The sequence below is a fragment of the Euprymna scolopes genome, chromosome 37 (assembly GCF_053919585.1).
Source record: "Euprymna scolopes isolate OS-2025 chromosome 37, ASM5391958v1, whole genome shotgun sequence".
NCBI classification, from domain to species: Eukaryota; Metazoa; Mollusca; class Cephalopoda; order Sepiida; family Sepiolidae; genus Euprymna; species Euprymna scolopes.
Window position 1 is genome coordinate 55,338,265 of NC_136518.1, and position 18,022 is coordinate 55,356,286.

Sequence of the window (18,022 nt, forward strand, 5' to 3'; positions counted from 1 at the left end):
ATAAAAATAAATTAATATATAATGCTCATCTCAAAAATGAATCCCAATTAAGGAATAATATATATATATACACATCTTGTACTTTACTAAAATCCTTTCCAAGTTGTTTTATTTGCCAATTTGAACGCTTCTATCACCAAATCTTTTTCTTGACTTCTTTTTGCGTTTTTCTAACTCGAGCAGCTTTGACACAGTATTGCTGGCAGCTTTAATAACTTTAATGCGCTGATGTAAATTATTCACCGATAAAAATGGCAAGACTTAATAGATTCCTATTTCCTGCCACACACACTCAAAAACATGCACACACACACATTTAATATTCTTCAATTACATACCGTGTAGTTTCTTTCTAAATAATTTTACTCCTCTACCTTGCAACAGCTGACTTTTATTCACTCCAGTTTCCTTCCCTGTTCCGTTCATGAATAAGAATTTCACTATACAGGCTGAATAAGTCATTGGTAATTAGAATCGTTTTAAAACTTCTATTCGCTTCGAAAAAAAAGTATATATATCCGAGCGCTGTGTGAAAACAATGGCTGCGAATTGACCCCTAAATATGTAAAGTCGTAAAAATGACTAAAAACTAAAAACAAGTGAAGCATACATGGTCCCCACGTGAGTGGACAGTGAACGAGGCATTAAAAAATGACTAAGTTCAGCATTTGCCCCCCCCACAATTTAGCTCCAAAAGTCCTAGATGACGTCAAACCTTGGTGAAAATGAACAAACGGTGCAGTTTTAGGCCTTAATATATGTAAACTTGAGTTCTGCATCATGCAAAAAAAAAAAAAAATGATTAAGTCCATCATTTGCTGCCCTCCCCCATCTAGCCCCCAAAGTCCCCAAGGCCTTAACATATTTAAATTTGAGTTCAACACCATGCAAAACTGTTAAATAGATATACACAGACAATTTTTGGCAAATATGGTAAAATAGTCCCTAAAATGGAGTGTTTTTATTAGCTCTAGAAGTGCTCCTGGGGAACACCCAAGAGTTATCGCGAAGTATAGACACAAAATTATATAGTTACAACTTTTGAGAAAGTTTTATAAAAATCCAAGACATCGATTTTTTTTTTTTAATAAGCACAAAAGTGTGAATTTTAGCCATTTTAACCCGAAAGGCACCCATAGGAAAGTGGCAATCGTAGTTTTCCCGGAAAATCTGCTCCGTTACTTTTTTTTTGTTTTTGATCATATCATGTTTAATGTTTGTGCAAAATGTCCCAAAATTCCAAGCCGTTGTTATTTAGAAAAGTGTGGACGGATGAACGGAAGAACGGACAAGGGTGAATTTACAGGTCCAGCCTCCTTTTGTCGGGGGGACTATAAAAGCACAATACTATTAGAAAGTCACCTAATAATATTGATATTTATTGTTTCCTGTTCTTTTATTTGCACTCTGGTGTCGTAACGGCAAGCTATGTCAATAGTTGATCAAGTTCTCTTGTTTTCGTTTAGGAAATTATGGCACGTTTTGGAGCGTTCATCGACTTATCAGTTTGTATGCGCATGTTCTAAAGAAGTTTGGCATTGTCGTTCACCTACTTATACTTTGTGATTATACCATTTCTCATTGTTGTCTAATTCATAGAGTTTGCATACATTTTAGCGTATGATCTGACCGACTTTTTTGTGTCTTTATTTTTTATATTGATTTTGAGTTAGCACAGAGTATTCTGATATAATATGCGTTAATGTTTCTTCCCTTACAGTCCATAATCTCCACATCGTTAATTTTACAGTTTTGTCGATGAAGTGTTTCATGGACAACGTGAGTGATTTGTTGCTGGAAAGCCATTTAAATGCTTTCAGTTGATCTTTTATGACCATCCCTACTCAACCAATTCCAATCGTCATCTTCTATAATATAAATCTCACCTGTCTGTTTAAATGTATATGTATGTATGTATGTATGTATGGCGAATGAACACTTTTTCGGAGTCAATGGCCAATTAGCACCGTGTGTTTGTGTGTATGTATGTGTGTGTTGAGATAGAGAGGGCAACCTTTCTAGGAGAAGCAAATCTCTGATTTAAAAAATCATAAAGCGGGAGACCAGTACTCGCATTACGCTGGTCTGCAGTTTAACCTGTTGCTGGCTATCTTACTGTCTGTTTAAATATATATGTATGTATGTATGTATGTATGTATGGCCAATGAACCATTTTTCGGGGTCAACAGCCAATTAGCGCCGTCTGTTTGTGTGTATGTATGTGTGTGTTGGGGTAGAGAGGGCTCCCGTAAGCCGTGGTGAAGGCAACCTTTCTCGGGGAAGCAAATCTCTGATTTAAAAAATCATAAAGTGGGAGACCGGTCCTCGCATTAAGCTGCACTGCAGTTTAACCTGTTGCTGGCTATATTACTCTTGCTTGTTGCTGGATCTCAACATTTTGAACTGAGAGAGAGAGACTTACCTGTCGTACAAAGCTAATACTCTGTAACATCATCTGTGTACAGATACTCCCTCATGCATTTGTCTATTAAAATGGTCCTGTGGCGATGGAAGTCATTTTTGGGCTCATGGACTTTAAGTGTCTGAGAGAGTGGCGTTTGTCTGACAAGACGTTGCAAACATCATCATGTATGTATGTATGTATGTATGTATGTATGTATGTATGTATGTATGTGTGTGTGTATGTATGCCTAAAACTTTGACAGAGGCGACGGGATTTTCAAGAGATCGGTGTCGTTTTAAACCACGACACTTCGGGCGACAAATATCGAAAAATTGACTACAAACATTAATTCCGTCACTCTCAACTGGCCACTTTTCGACAAAAAGGGGTCACTTTTTCCCCGATATTTTCGAATATCACCCCCTCTTTTCGATTGACTAGCCTTATTTTAAACATACGTCACTTCCTGTTTGACGATCGGGCGTAACAGCAAAAGCGTCACGTTTTTTTTCTCACGTTCTTTTCCTTCTTTGCGATACGGGTTCGAACCGGCCTTCCTACTACCACTTTTTTTTGCTCAACACGCACCTCCAAACACCTGGGCAATGCCGAGCACCCGGTCTAGTTATCTTTAAATGCAATACTTTTTAATAACACCCTATGCAGCTTCTTTCTAAATAATTGAGCGTGTTTTTGTTTCAAAAATTTTAATTCATCTACGTTCCAGTGACGTATACCAGCGATATATCGAATGGTCGTTACTCGTCCGATATTGATGTATTGTATTTCGAACTGTGGCGGTGCGATTTAAAAATTACCCTTAATCTTCTGTTATACACGGCTGTGACCTGGTTTTTCATTTTTATGATTTAATTCCACAGGTTAAAAAAGAATTTGCAAAAAAAATTGTTTTAAATGTGTCGTTATTTGTTTTATTTTATTTTTTTATTCATTTTATTTATAATGTGTTTCAAAAATGTTAAACTACCGCGGGATTTGTACAGGTTAGGGTTAGGGTCAGGTCCTGTTAGCAAATAATAATACATGAACAAAAAGAATGTGTATTAACTTCCACATGCAACTGTTCTCCATCGATTAAAAATGTCATCGAAACGTTACGTAAAAAAGGAAACATCAGAAAGAAAGATAAAAAGAAACCAAGAAAAAAGAAAGAAAAAGAATGAAAGAAAAAAGAAAAAATTAGAAAGAAAGCTACAAAGAAAGTATACAAAAAAGTAAACAGAGAAAAAAAAGAAACATAGATAGAAAAAGAAAGAAAGGAAAAAGGAAACAGTAGAAAGAAAGAAACAAACAAAGAAAGTAAACAAAGAAAAAAGAAACAAAGAAAGAAAAAAGAAAGAAAAAAGGAAACAATAGAAAGAAAAAAGAAAGTAACGAATAAAGTAAACAAAGAAAAAAGAAACAAGTAGGGAAAAAGAAAGAAAAAAGAAGACATAAGGAAGAAAGAAAAAAGAAACAAAGAAAGAAAAAAGAAACAAAAAAAGGAAACATTAGAACGAATGAAAAAAAAACAAAGAAAGTAAATAACGAAAGTAAACAAAGAAAAAAGAAACAAAGAAAAAAGAAACAAAGAAAGTAAACAAAGAAAGTACAGAAAGAAAAAAGAAAACATTAGAAAGAAAAAAAGGAACAAAGTAAGCGAAGAAAGCAAACAAAGAAAAAAAGAAACAAACAGAGAAAAAAGAAAGAAAGAGAATAGGAAACATTAGAAAGAAAGAAAGTAAAGAAAGAAAGTAAACAAAGTAAAAAAGAAAGAAAAACAGATAGAAAGAAAAAAGAAATATTAGAAAGAAAGAAACAAAGAAGGTAAACAAAGAAACAAAGAAACAAACAAAGAAAAAAGAATGAAAGAAAAAAGGAAACATTAGAAAGAAAGAAAAAAAGAAACAAAAAATTAAAGAAAGAAAGAACACATAAAATAAAGAAAAAAAGGAAACATTAGAAAGACATGAAGAAACAAAGAAAGTAAACAAAGAAAAAAAGAAACAAGTAAAGAAAAAAGAAAGAAAAATGGAAATATTAGAAAGAAAGAAAGAAACAAAGAAATTAAACAAAGTAAACATATATAAAAAGAAACAAAAAAAGAAAAAAAGAAACATTAGAAAAAAAGAAACAAGGAAAGTAAACAAAGAAAGTAAAAAATGAAAAAGAAACAAAGAAAGTAAAAAAGAAACAAAGAAAGAAAAAAGAATGAAGGAAAAAAGGAAACATTAAAAAGAAAGAAAAAAGAAACAAAGAAAGTAAAAAAGAAACAAAAAAGAAAAAAGAAAGAAAGAAGAAAACATAAGAAAAAAAGTAAAAAGAAGAAACAAAGAAAGTAAATAAAGAAAGTTAACAACGAAAAAAGAAATAAAGAAAGAAAAAATGGAAACATTAGAAAGAAATAAAGAAACAAAGAAAGTAAACAAAGTAAAAAGGAAACAAAGAAAGAAAAAAGAAAGAAAGGAAAAGGAAAGAAAGTGAACAAAGAAAAAAGAAAAAAGAAAGAAAAAGAAAGAAAGATAAAAAGGAAAGATTAGAAAGAAACAAACAAACAAAGGAAGTAAATAAGAAAAAAGAAACAAAGAAAGAAAAAAAGGAAACATTAAAAAGAAAGAAACAAACAAACAACGTAAACAAAGCAAAAAAGAAACAAAGAAACTAAACAAAGAAAATAGAAACAATGAAAGAAAAAAGAGAAAAAGAAAGTAAACAAAAAAAAAAAGAAACATAGAAACAAAGAAAGAAAGGGAACATTAGAAAGAAAAAAAAAAGAAACATTAGAAAGAAGAACATTGTCCCCTAAGAGGTGCTAGACTGAAAGAATACATTAATGATTCTCTCTTACATTATCATTTTATTTTTTTGCATGTAGCACAGTATTAGTTTTTATTAATAATTATTAATGTATTCCGTTTGGATCAGTTCTATATTTAAAACACGATAGACACTATTTTTATAGAAATGTTTAATAAATACATATTTGCTGCGTGTTATTGTTTTTTCGTTTCTGTCCCAAAACCTGATTTTATTACGCTATCCAAAAACATACTTGTTTATTAAATATATTTCATATTCCATGGAATTTCTACGGGACTAGCTAATAGAACATGAATAGAAGTAATAATGTACCTATTTACTATGCCTCCCCACGGGACAGAGTTAGACACCAGGGTCGCTTTTTAACGTGGAGAAAAGGTACAAAAATAAAAATTGTCTCAGTCGTGAAGGATTTCTCCTCCACTGAAAGAGAACAAGAAATAGAAGCGCAGCATCTGAAGAACAGATACTACACTTTGATCTTGACCAAAAGGCCAAGGAAGAATGTAGCTTAGATTTTAAACTAATGAGAGGATAATTCCAATATTTTTCCCAATTCCGATAAAATTATCGCTTCCGTACTAAAATTTACCGATACAAATACAATTACTGCTTCCGATTTCGATTCCGATTCGTTATAAATTTCGAAATATTCAATATAGAGTTGTTGTTTTTTTCAAATTACCATAAAAACACATATTAAAAGTGCATATATTTTCTCCAACGTTAAAACATATTTGGGAGGGGGGTCTATAGATTTTAGTTTGACTGGAAGTTTAAAATCAATAAATATTGGTTATTGTATTATTACTACTAGCAGTGGACGATTTTGTCTTAACCAAAATCAAATGAAAAAGTAATGAAAGGAATCGTTTTTGGCATCGGAAAACACGCGCAAATGTCTTCGGTTTCGATACCGATGCTGATACCTTCAAAGGTTTCTGATTTTTCCGATTTCCGATTCCGATTCTGATTAATCGCCCCCAACAATACTTCAGACAGATACCAAATCTCCATTTGTAATATAAAGTGCAATAGTACACTTAATAGAAACAGCAATGTGTAGTATCTGTTCTGCTGCTATACTTTGTATTATTCTGTCTCCTGTCAATGGAGGAAAAAATCCTTTCTAACTGTTTCAAAAGTTTCCTTTTCGTTCCGATCCCGACCACCCCTTTATGGGAGTTGAATTTTTTTTTCACATATTAAAAACCGACTTGGAGTTTAACTCAGCCCTCGTGGGGATACAAGCAAGAAGAAATGATTTAGTTTCGGCGCCATGCAGGCAGATATCAAAATCTCTATTAACCATTGTTGTTGTTGTTGTTGATGATGATGATGATGATGATGATGATGATGATGATGATGGTGGTGGTGGTGATGGTGGTGGTGATGATGATGATGATTCGTCTTCTTCTTCTTCGTCTCCTTATTATTATTAGTAGTATTAGTATTATTATTATTATTATTATTATTATTATTAGTAGTAGTAGTAGTGTTATTATTATTATTAGTAGTAGTAGTATTGTTATTATTATTATTAGTAGTAATAGTATTGTTATTATTATTATTAGTAGTAGTAGTATTGTTATTATTATTATTATTAGTAGTAGTAGTATTGTTATTATTATTATTATTAGTAGTAGTAGTAGTATTGTTATTATCATTATTATTAATAGTAGTAGTATTGTTATTATTATTATTATTAGTAGTAGTAGTATTGTTATTATTATTATTAGTAGTAGTAGTGTTATTATTATTAGTAGTAGCGATTGTAGTAGTTGGAGTTTCCTTCTTTTTAGTCTTCGAATATATGTATATTTTGTTTTTCTTCATTTCTTCTCGATTGATTACATCAATTGCTCGTTACTCGTCTTATTCCGTAAAATGAGCGCAAAAGACATTCTTAAACAAGGGGACAATAAACAATTAGCGGAACATTCGCAGACGTCACATAAAAAGGCAAACACGTTTTCTCGGGTGTATCTCGGCGAATCCCGAACGTTAAAAAAACAAAAACAAAAAAAAAACACGTGCGTGCGCGCACACACAATTCCACAATCTGTCACATTTGTTTCTCTTCTTTCTTTCTTTTCTTTTTTTTTTTAACTGTTTAATTTCTTTTTATTTTGGGTTTTTTTTTTTGTTTTTTTTTTTGGCCTCATTATTCTCCAAGAGAGACATTTGTGACGGGAGGGGGAAAATCATCGTGACTAATTAAGTCTGGAAACAGATGATGTTCAGAAAAAAAACATCAATCATCGGTGCAAGATAAAGCAAAGAAAAAAAAAAAAACAGCTAATGCCTTAAAAAGATACGTGACCTTTTTGGATGGCTTAAACGTGAAGTATTTGCGTAATCACGTTGACACTGGTTCCCGCTGGATCACCGAAGTTAAGCAACGTTGGGCCTGATCAGTACAAAATGGGTGCCCATTTGGGACTTCCAGGTGCTGTATGTGCTCTCCGCTTATCTCGGCATTGTTACCAGTCAGCCTGGACTTCTCTTTGCCTCTGGACTCAAACAGTGTCGATTAAGGAGAGGTGTGGTTATGGATTGCGCAACCCTTGCCTCAAAATTTCACGCGCAGCTGTCCCTACAGGAGTTATCCATTGTCTTTCGAGACTAAACGAAGGCATCGAGACATTTATTATGATAATACATTTCATTGGTTCTTTCTTTGATCAGTAAAGAAGAGATCCTTCTACACTGAGGAAAATTAATATTTTTTTCCTAATCCAAGGTTCTCTTTTCTAGAAGGTAAAATTTTCCCATCATTAAAAATAGACTTTCCTTGGCCTTTAATAACAGTGTAGTATCTGTTCTGATGCTACGCTTAACCTTTTCTGCCCTTGGTCAGTGGAGAAGAATCTCTCATGACTGAGACAATTTTTATTTATGTTCGTATCCAGAATGCCCCTTTTTGAGGAGCTGGATTTGACCCACATTAAAAACCGACCTTGTGTCTAACTCTGCCCTACGTGGGGAGGTAAGTAAATAGGTACATTAAAAATCGACTTTGTATCTAACGCTGCTTCTGTGGAGAGATAAATAGAGTCACGTGCCATTTTGGCTGTGATCAAAGTGTAGTATTTGTTCTGATACTACACTTCATTTGTTATATCCTTGGTCACTGAAGGTATCCTCTAGATTCCGCATAAGAAATGATAAATACAACACATAACAAGTTACATTGTACACGTGAAACGGCAAAATGAAAACTGTTGAGAAAGCATAGTCGCTATCTTTATTAACTTGAGCTTTTTTTTTGTCTTTTATTTATTATAGCACCTACTTGTTTATAAAGACGGTTTCTTTATTTTTCCGGTAGAGCGTTCATTTACACATGCTTTGCACGTTAGGGTGTAGTGAGATCAAATATTTTTTTGTCGTATTAATTTTCGATAGTGATAAAAAGATGCTCCTGTTATTAAAGAAAGGAATTATACCTATTTTGATATTATATTACATTGTTTTCCTTTGCCGCCATCAATGTGAACTTTTGCTATGCATCCGTTATACGCGAAATATAAAGTTATTTTTTCTTAAACTTCGGTACTAGAAATATACTGTTATATTCTTGGAATGTTGCTATTTTCAATAAAAATTGTGTTCTTGGAATGTTTTAGTCACTAATCAATAAATTCTTTCTCAAAATGTTATTGGCTATATATTACACTAAGCTATACCATACTATTTTAAACTTACTCACTGTCTTTCTCCTTTGCAGTTGAATATTATGGCAACTAAAACTTTTTCTTTTGCAGTTGAATGTTATGGCAACTAAAACTTTTTCTTTTGCAGTTGAATATTATGGCAACTAAAACTTTTTCTTTTGCAGTTGAATATTATGGCAACTAAAACTTTTTCTTTTGCAGTTGAATGTTATGGCAACTAAAACTAGAAGCAAGACAAGTTATCCTGTCTATGGTGCTATGTCTGACTTACCTGATAACCAGCTGCCAAGCATTGCTGATGTTATGCGTTTCTATGCAAAGCGGCAAAGTTATCTACCAAAAAACTACTCCCGCGTCAAAAATTGTCACTGATATTGCTATATCTGCCATGGGATTATGGATAAAAGCTGGTATTACAACTGTTACACTGCGAGGAAATGATAATAAAAAAGTTTTCCATATGAATTGCGAAATGTGTTAAAGAAAAAAAAAATTACAAAAACAAAATGCAATAGAACAACTAAGTGCTAAAGGAAATCTGTTGTTTGACATTTCTGTCTGCCACTGTGAATTTGATTTCTGTACCTGTCCTAAGGACAAAAAGTGCCACGTACTGAACAGTCATTTTTAGATGACCATGGATCAAAACGAGAAATGGGCATAGGGACAGTTTACAAGGAGGCTAGTGAATCCTTAAGACAAAAAAAAATTCGAAATGAAAAACGAGAGCTGTATTACAATAAAGTTTCCATACTGGATGAAGACCTTCAATAAGTTTAGATCACATCAGTAATTCTGACAGTTTAAACTCGGATTTAACAAAAATAATAAAATATTTTATCTATAAAATTAAATTAATAATTTTAACATAAATGATCAAATATTTTATCTATAAAACTAAATTAATAATTTTAACAAAAATAATCAAATATTTTATCTATAAAACTAAATTAATATTTTTAACAAAAATAATCAAATATTTTATCTATAAAACTAAATTAATATTTTATACAAAAATAATCAAATATTTTATCTATAAAATTAAATTAATATTTTTAACAAAAAAAATCACATATTTTATCTATAAAACTAAATTAATAATTTTAACAAAAATAATCAAATATTTTATCTATAAAACTAAATTAATATTTTTAACAACAATAATCAAATATTTTATCTATAAAACTAAATCAAAAATTTTAACAAAAATAATCAAATATTTTATCTATAAAACTAAATTAATAATTTTAACAAAAAAAATCAAATATTTTATCTATAAAACTAAATTAATAATTTTAACAAAAATAATCAAATATTTTATCTATAAAACTAAATTAATAATTTTAACAAAAATAATCAAATATTTTATCTATAAAATAAAATTAATATTTTTAACAAAAATAATCAAATATTTTATCTATAAAACTAAATTAATATTTTTAACAAAAATAATCAAATATTTTATCTATAAAACTAAATGAATAATTTTAACAAAAATAATCAAATATTTTATCTATAAAACTAAATTAATAATTTTAACAAAAATAATCAAATATTTTATCGATAAAATTAAATTAATATTTTTAACAAAAATAGTCAAATATTTTATCTATAAAATTAAATTAATATTTTTAACAAAAATAATCAAATATTTTATCTATACAATTAAATTAATATTTTTAACAAAAATAATCAAATATTTTATGTATAAAACTAAAATAATATTTTTAACAAAAATAATCAAATATTTTATCTATAAAAGTAAATTAATAATTTTAACAAAAATAATCAAATATTTTATCTAGACAACTTAATTAATAATTTTAACAAAAATAATCAAATATTTTATCTATAAAATTAAATTCATATTTTTAACAAAAATAATCAAATATTTTTTCTATAAAACTAAATTAATATTTTTAACAAAAATAATCAAATATTTTATCTATAAAATTAAATTGATATTTTTAACAAAAATAATCAAATATTTTATGTATAAAACTAAAATAATAATTTTAACAAAAATAATCAAATATTTTATCTATAAAACTAAATTAATATTTTTAACATAAATAATCAAATATTTTATCTACAAAATAAAATTAATATTTTTAACAAAAAATAATAAAATATTTTATCTATAAAACTAAATTAATAATTTTAACAAAAATAATCAAATATTTTATCTATAAAATAAAATTAATATTTTTAACAAAAATAATCAAATATTTTATCTATAAAACTAAATTAATAATTTTAGCAAAAATAATCAAATATTTTATCTATAAAACTAAATTAATAATTTTAACAAAAATAATCAAATATTTTATCTATAAAACTAAATTTATATTTTAACAAAAATAATCAAATATTTTATCTATAAAATTAAATTAATATTTTTAACAAAAATAATAAAATATTATATCTAAAAAAACTAAATTAATATTTTTAACAAAAATAATCAAATAGCTTATCTATAAAACTAAATTAATAATTTTAGCAGAAATAATCAAATATTTTATCTATAAAACTAAATTAATAATTTTACAAAAATAATCAAATATTTTATCTATAAAACTAAATTAATATTTGTAACAAAAATAATCAAATATTTTATCTATAAAACTAAAATAATAATTTTAACAAAAATAATCAAATATTTTATCGATAAAACTAAATTAATATTTTTAACAAAAATAATAAAATATTTTATCTATAAAACTAAATTAATATTTTTAACAAAAATAATCAAATATTTTATCTATAAAACTAAATCTATAATTTTAACAAAAATAATCAAATATTTTATCTAGACAACTAAATTAATAATTTTAGCAAAAATAATCAAATATTTTATCCATCAAACTAAATTAATAATTTTAACAAAAATAATAAAATATTTTATCTATAAAACTAAATTAATATTTTTAACAAAAATAATCAAATATTTTATCTATAAAACTAAATTAATATTTTTTACAAAAATAATCAAATATTTTATCTATTAAATTAAATTAATAATTTTAACAACAATAATCAAATATTTTATCTATAAAACTAAATGCTTATTTTTAACAAAAATAATCAAATATTTTATCTATAAAACTAAAATAATATTTTTACTAAAAATAATCACATATTTTATCTATAAAACTAAAATAATAATTTTAACAAAAATAATCAAATATTTTATCGATAAAACTAGATTAATATTTTAAACAAAACTAATCAAATATTTTATCTATAAAACTAAATACATATTTTTAACAAAAATGATCAAATATTTTATCTATAAAACTAAAATTATAATTTTAACAAAAATAATCAAATATTTTATCGATAAAACTAAATTAATATTTTTAACAAAAATAATCAAATATTTTATCTATAAAACTAAATTAATAATTTTAACAAAAATAATCACATATTTTATCTATAAAACTAAATTAATAATTTTAACAAAAAAAATCAAATATTTTATCTATAAAACTAAATAAATAATTTTAACAAAAATAATCAAATATTTTATCTAGACAACTTAATTAATAATTTTAACAAAAATAATCAAATATTTTATCTATAAAATTAAATTCATATTTTTAACAAAAATAATCAAATATTTTTTCTATAAAACTAAATTAATATTTTTAACAAAAATAATCAAATATTTTATCTATAAAATTAAATTGATATTTTTAACAAAAATAATCAAATATTTTATGTATAAAACTAAAATAATAATTTTAACAAAAATAATCAAATATTTTATCTATAAAACTAAATTAATATTTTAAACATAAATAATCAAATATTTTATTTACAAAATTAAATTAATATTTTTAACAAAAATAATCAAATATTTTATCTATAAAACTAAATAAATATTTTTAATAAAAATAATCAAATATTGTATCTATAAAACTAAATTAATAATTTTAACAAAAATAATCAAATATTTTATCTATAAAACTAAATTAATAATTTTAACAAAAAATAATCAAATATTTTATCTATCAAACTAAATTAATAATTTTAACAAAAATAATAAAATATTATATCTAAAAAAACTAAATTAATATTTTTAACAAAAATAATCAAATAGCTTATCTATAAAACTAAATTAATAATTTTAGCAGAAATAATCAAATATTTTATCTATAAAACTAAATTAATAATTTTACAAAAATAATCAAATATTTTATCTATAAAACTAAATAAATATTTGTAACAAAAATAATCAAATATTTTATCTATAAAACTAAAATAATAATTTTAACAAAAATAATCAAATATTTTATCGATAAAACTAAATTAATATTTTTAACAAAAATAATAAAATATTTTATCTATAAAACTAAATTAATATTTTTAACAAAAATAATCAAATATTTTATCTATAAAACTAAATCTATAATTTTAACAAAAATAATCAAATATTTTATCTAGACAACTAAATTAATAATTTTAGCAAAAATAATCAAATATTTTATCTATCAAACTAAATTAATAATTTTAACAAAAATAATAAAATATTTTATCTATAAAACTAAATTAATATTTTTAACAAAAATAATCAAATATTTTATCTATAAAACTAAATTAATATTTTTTACAAAAATAATCAAATATTTTATCTATTAAATTAAATTAATAATTTTAACAACAATAATCAAATATTTTATCTATAAAACTAAATGCTTATTTTTAACAAAAATAATCAAATATTTTATCTATAAAACTAAAATAATATTTTTACTAAAAATAATCAAATATTTTATCTATAAAACTAAAATAATAATTTTAACAAAAATAATCAAATATTTTATCGATAAAACTAGATTAATATTTTAAACAAAACTAATCAAATATTTTATCTATAAAACTAAATACATATTTTTAACAAAAATGATCAAATATTTTATCTATAAAACTAAAATTATAATTTTAACAAAAATAATCAAATATTTTATCGATAAAACTAAATTAATATTTTTAACAAAAATAATCAAATATTTTATCTATAAAACTAAATTAATAATTTTAACAAAAATAATCACATATTTTATCTATAAAACTAAATTAATAATTTTAACAAAAATAATCAAATATTTTATCTATAAAACTAAATAAATAATTTTAACAAAAATAATCAAATATTTTATCTAGACAACTTAATTAATAATTTTAACAAAAATAATCAAATATTTTATCTATAAAATTAAATTCATATTTTTAACAAAAATAATCAAATATTTTTTCTATAAAACTAAATTAATATTTTTAACAAAAATAATCAAATATTTTATCTATAAAATTAAATTGATATTTTTAACAAAAATAATCAAATATTTTATGTATAAAACTAAAATAATAATTTTAACAAAAATAATCAAATATTTTATCTATAAAACTAAATTAATATTTTTAACATAAATAATCAAATATTTTATCTACAAAATAAAATTAATATTTTTAACAAAAAATAATAAAATATTTTATCTATAAAACTAAATTAATAATTTTAACAAAAATAATCAAATATTTTATCTATAAAATTAAATTAATATTTTTAACAAAAATAATCAAATATTTTATCTATAAAACTAAATTAATAATTTTAACAAAAATAATCAAATATTTTATCTATAAAACTAAATTAATAATTTTAACAAAAATAATCAAATATTTTATCTATAAAATAAAATTAATATTTTTAACAAAAATAATCAAATATTTTATCTATAAAACTAAATTAATAATTTTAACAAAAATAATCAAATATTTTATCTATAAAACTAAATTAATATTTTTAACAAAAATAATCAAATATTTTATCTATAAAAGTAAATTAATAATTTTAACAAAAATAATAAATATTTTATCTATAAAACTAAATTAATAATTTTAACAAAAATAATCAAATATTTTATCTATAAAATTAAATTAATAATTTTAACAAAAATAATTAAATATTTTATCTATAAAATTAAATTAATAATTTTAACAAAAATAATCAAATATTTTATCTAAAAAACTAAATTAATATTTTTAACAAAAATAATCAAATATTTTATCTATAAAACTAAATTAATATTTTTAACAAAAATAATCAAATATTTTATCTATACAACTAAATTAATATTTTTAACAAAAATAATCAAATATTTTATCTATAAAACTAAATTAATATTTTTAACAAAAATAATCAAATATTTTATCTAGACAACTAAATTAATAATTTTAACAAAAATAATCAAATATTTTATCTATAAAATTAAATTAATATTTTTAACAAAAATAATCAAATATTTTTTCTATAAAATTAAATTAATATTTTTAACAAAAATAATCAAATATTTTATCTATAAAATTAAACTGATATTTTTAACAAAAATAATCAAATATTTTATGTATAAAACTAAAATAATATGTTTAACAAAAATAATCAAATATTTTATCTATAAAACTAAATTAATAATTTTAACAAAAATAATCAAATATTTTATCTATAAAACTAAATTAATAATTTTAGCAAAAATAATAAAATATGTTATCTATACAACTAAATTAATATTTGTAACAAAAATAATAAAATATTTTATCTATAAAACTAAATTAATAATTTTAGCAAAAATAATCAAATATTTTATCTATAAAATTAAATTAATATTTTTAACAAAAATAATCAAATATTTTATCTATAAAACTAAATTAATAATTTTAACAAAAACAATCAAATATTTTATCTATAAAACTAAATTAATAATTTTAACAAAAATAATCAAATATTTTATCTATAAAATAAAATTAATATTTTTAACAAAAATAATCAAATATTTTATCTATAAAACTAAATTAATAATTTTAACAAAAATAATCAAATATTTTATCTATAAAACTAAATTAATATTTTTAACAAAAATAATCAAATATTTTATCTATAAAAGTAAATTAATAATTTTAACAAAAATAATCAAATATTTTATCTATAAAACAAAATTAATAATTTTAACAAAAATAATCAAATATTTTATCTATAAAATTAAATTAATAATTTTAACAAAAATAATTAAATATTTTATCTATAAAATTAAATTAATAATTTTAACAAAAATAATCAAATATTTTATCTAAAAAACTAAATTAATATTTTTAACAAAAATAATCAAATATTTTATCTATAAAACTAAATTAATATTTTTAACAAAAATAATCAAATATTTTATCTATACAACTAAATTAATATTTTTAACAAAAATAATCAAATATTTTATCTATAAAATTAAATTAATAATGTTAGAATCAAAAATAATCAAATATTTTATCTATAAAACTAAATTAATAATTTTAACAAAAATAATCAAATATTTTATCTATAAAACTAAATTAATATTTTTAACAAAAATAATCAAATATTTTATCTATAAAACTAAATTAATATTTATAACAAAACTAATCAAATATTTTATCTATAAAATTAAATTAATATTTTAAAAAAAAATAATCAAATATTTTATCTATAAAACTACATTAATAATTTTAACAAAAATAATCAAATATTTTATCTATAAAACTAAATTAACAATTTTAGCAAAAATAATCAAATATTTTATCTATAAAACTAAATTAATAATTTTAACAAAAATAATAAAATATTTTATCTAAAAAACTAAATTAATAATTTTATACAAAAATAATCAAATATTTTATCTATAAAACTAAATTAATAATTTTAGCAAAAATAATCAAATATTTTATCTATAAAACTAAATTAATAATTTAACAAAAATAATCAAATATTTTATCTATAAAACTAAATTAATATTTTTAACAAAAATAATCAAATATTTTATCTATAAAACTAAATTAATATTTTTAACAAAAATAATCAAATATTTTATCTATAAAACTAAAATAATATTTTTAACAAAAATAATCAAATATTTTATCGATAAAACTAAATTAATATTTTTAACAAAAATAATCAAATATTTTATCTATAAAACTAAATTAATATTTTTAACAAAAATAATCAAATATTTTATCTATAAAACTAAATTAATAATTTTAACAAAAATAATCAAATATTTTATCTATAAAACTAAATTAATATTTTTAATAAAAATAATCAAATATTTTATGTATAAAACTAAAATAATATTTTTACTAAAAATAATCAAATATTTTATCTATAAAACTAAAATAATAATTTTAACAAAAATGATCAAATATTTTATCTATAAAACTAAATTAATATTTTAACAAAAATAATCAAATATTTTATCTATAAAACTAAATTAATAATTTTAGCAAAAATAATCAAATATTTTATCTATCAAACTAAATTAATAATTTTAACAAAAATAATAAAATATTTTATCTATAAAACTAAATTAATAATTTTAACAAAAATAATTAAATATTTTATCTATAAAACTAAATTAATAATGTTAGCAAAAATAATCAAATATTTTATCTATAAAACTAAATTAATAATTTAACAAAAATAATCAAATATTTTATCTATAAAACTAAATTAATATTTTTAACAAAAATAATCAAATATTTTATCTATAAAATAAAATTAATATTTTTTACAAAAATAATCAAATATTTTATCTATTAAATTAAATTAATAATTTTAACAAAAATAATCAAATATTTTATCTATAAAACAAAATGCTTATTTTTAACAAAAATAATCAAATATTTTATCTATAAAACTAAAATAATATTTTTACTAAAAATAATCAAATATTTTATCTATAAAACTAAAATAATAATTTTAAACAAAAATAATCAAATATTTTATCTATAAAACTAAATACATATTTTTAACAAAAATAATCAAATATTTTATCTATAAAACAAATTAATAATTTTAACAAAAATAATCAAATATTTTATCTATAAAACTAAATTAATATTTTTAACAAAAATAATCACATATTTTATCTATAAAACTAAATTAATAATTTTAACAAAAATAATCACATATTTTATCTATAAAACTAAATTAATAATTGTAACAAAAATAATCAAATATTGTATCTATAAAACTAAATCTATAATTTTAACAAAAATAATCAAATATTTTATCTAGACAACTAAATTAATAATT

General features: G+C 21.8%; 1 long non-coding RNA gene and 1 pseudogene across 1 annotated transcript in view; both read right to left on the reverse strand.

Annotated features, from left to right (window-relative positions):
* LOC145261000 (uncharacterized) overlaps positions 1 to 18,022 on the reverse strand; it is a 370,591-nt gene that overhangs the window by 223,066 nt on the left and 129,503 nt on the right. The gene's annotated exons all lie outside the window — the stretch shown is intronic.
* On the reverse strand, positions 5,503 to 5,730 carry LOC145261364 (U2 spliceosomal RNA; annotated as a pseudogene).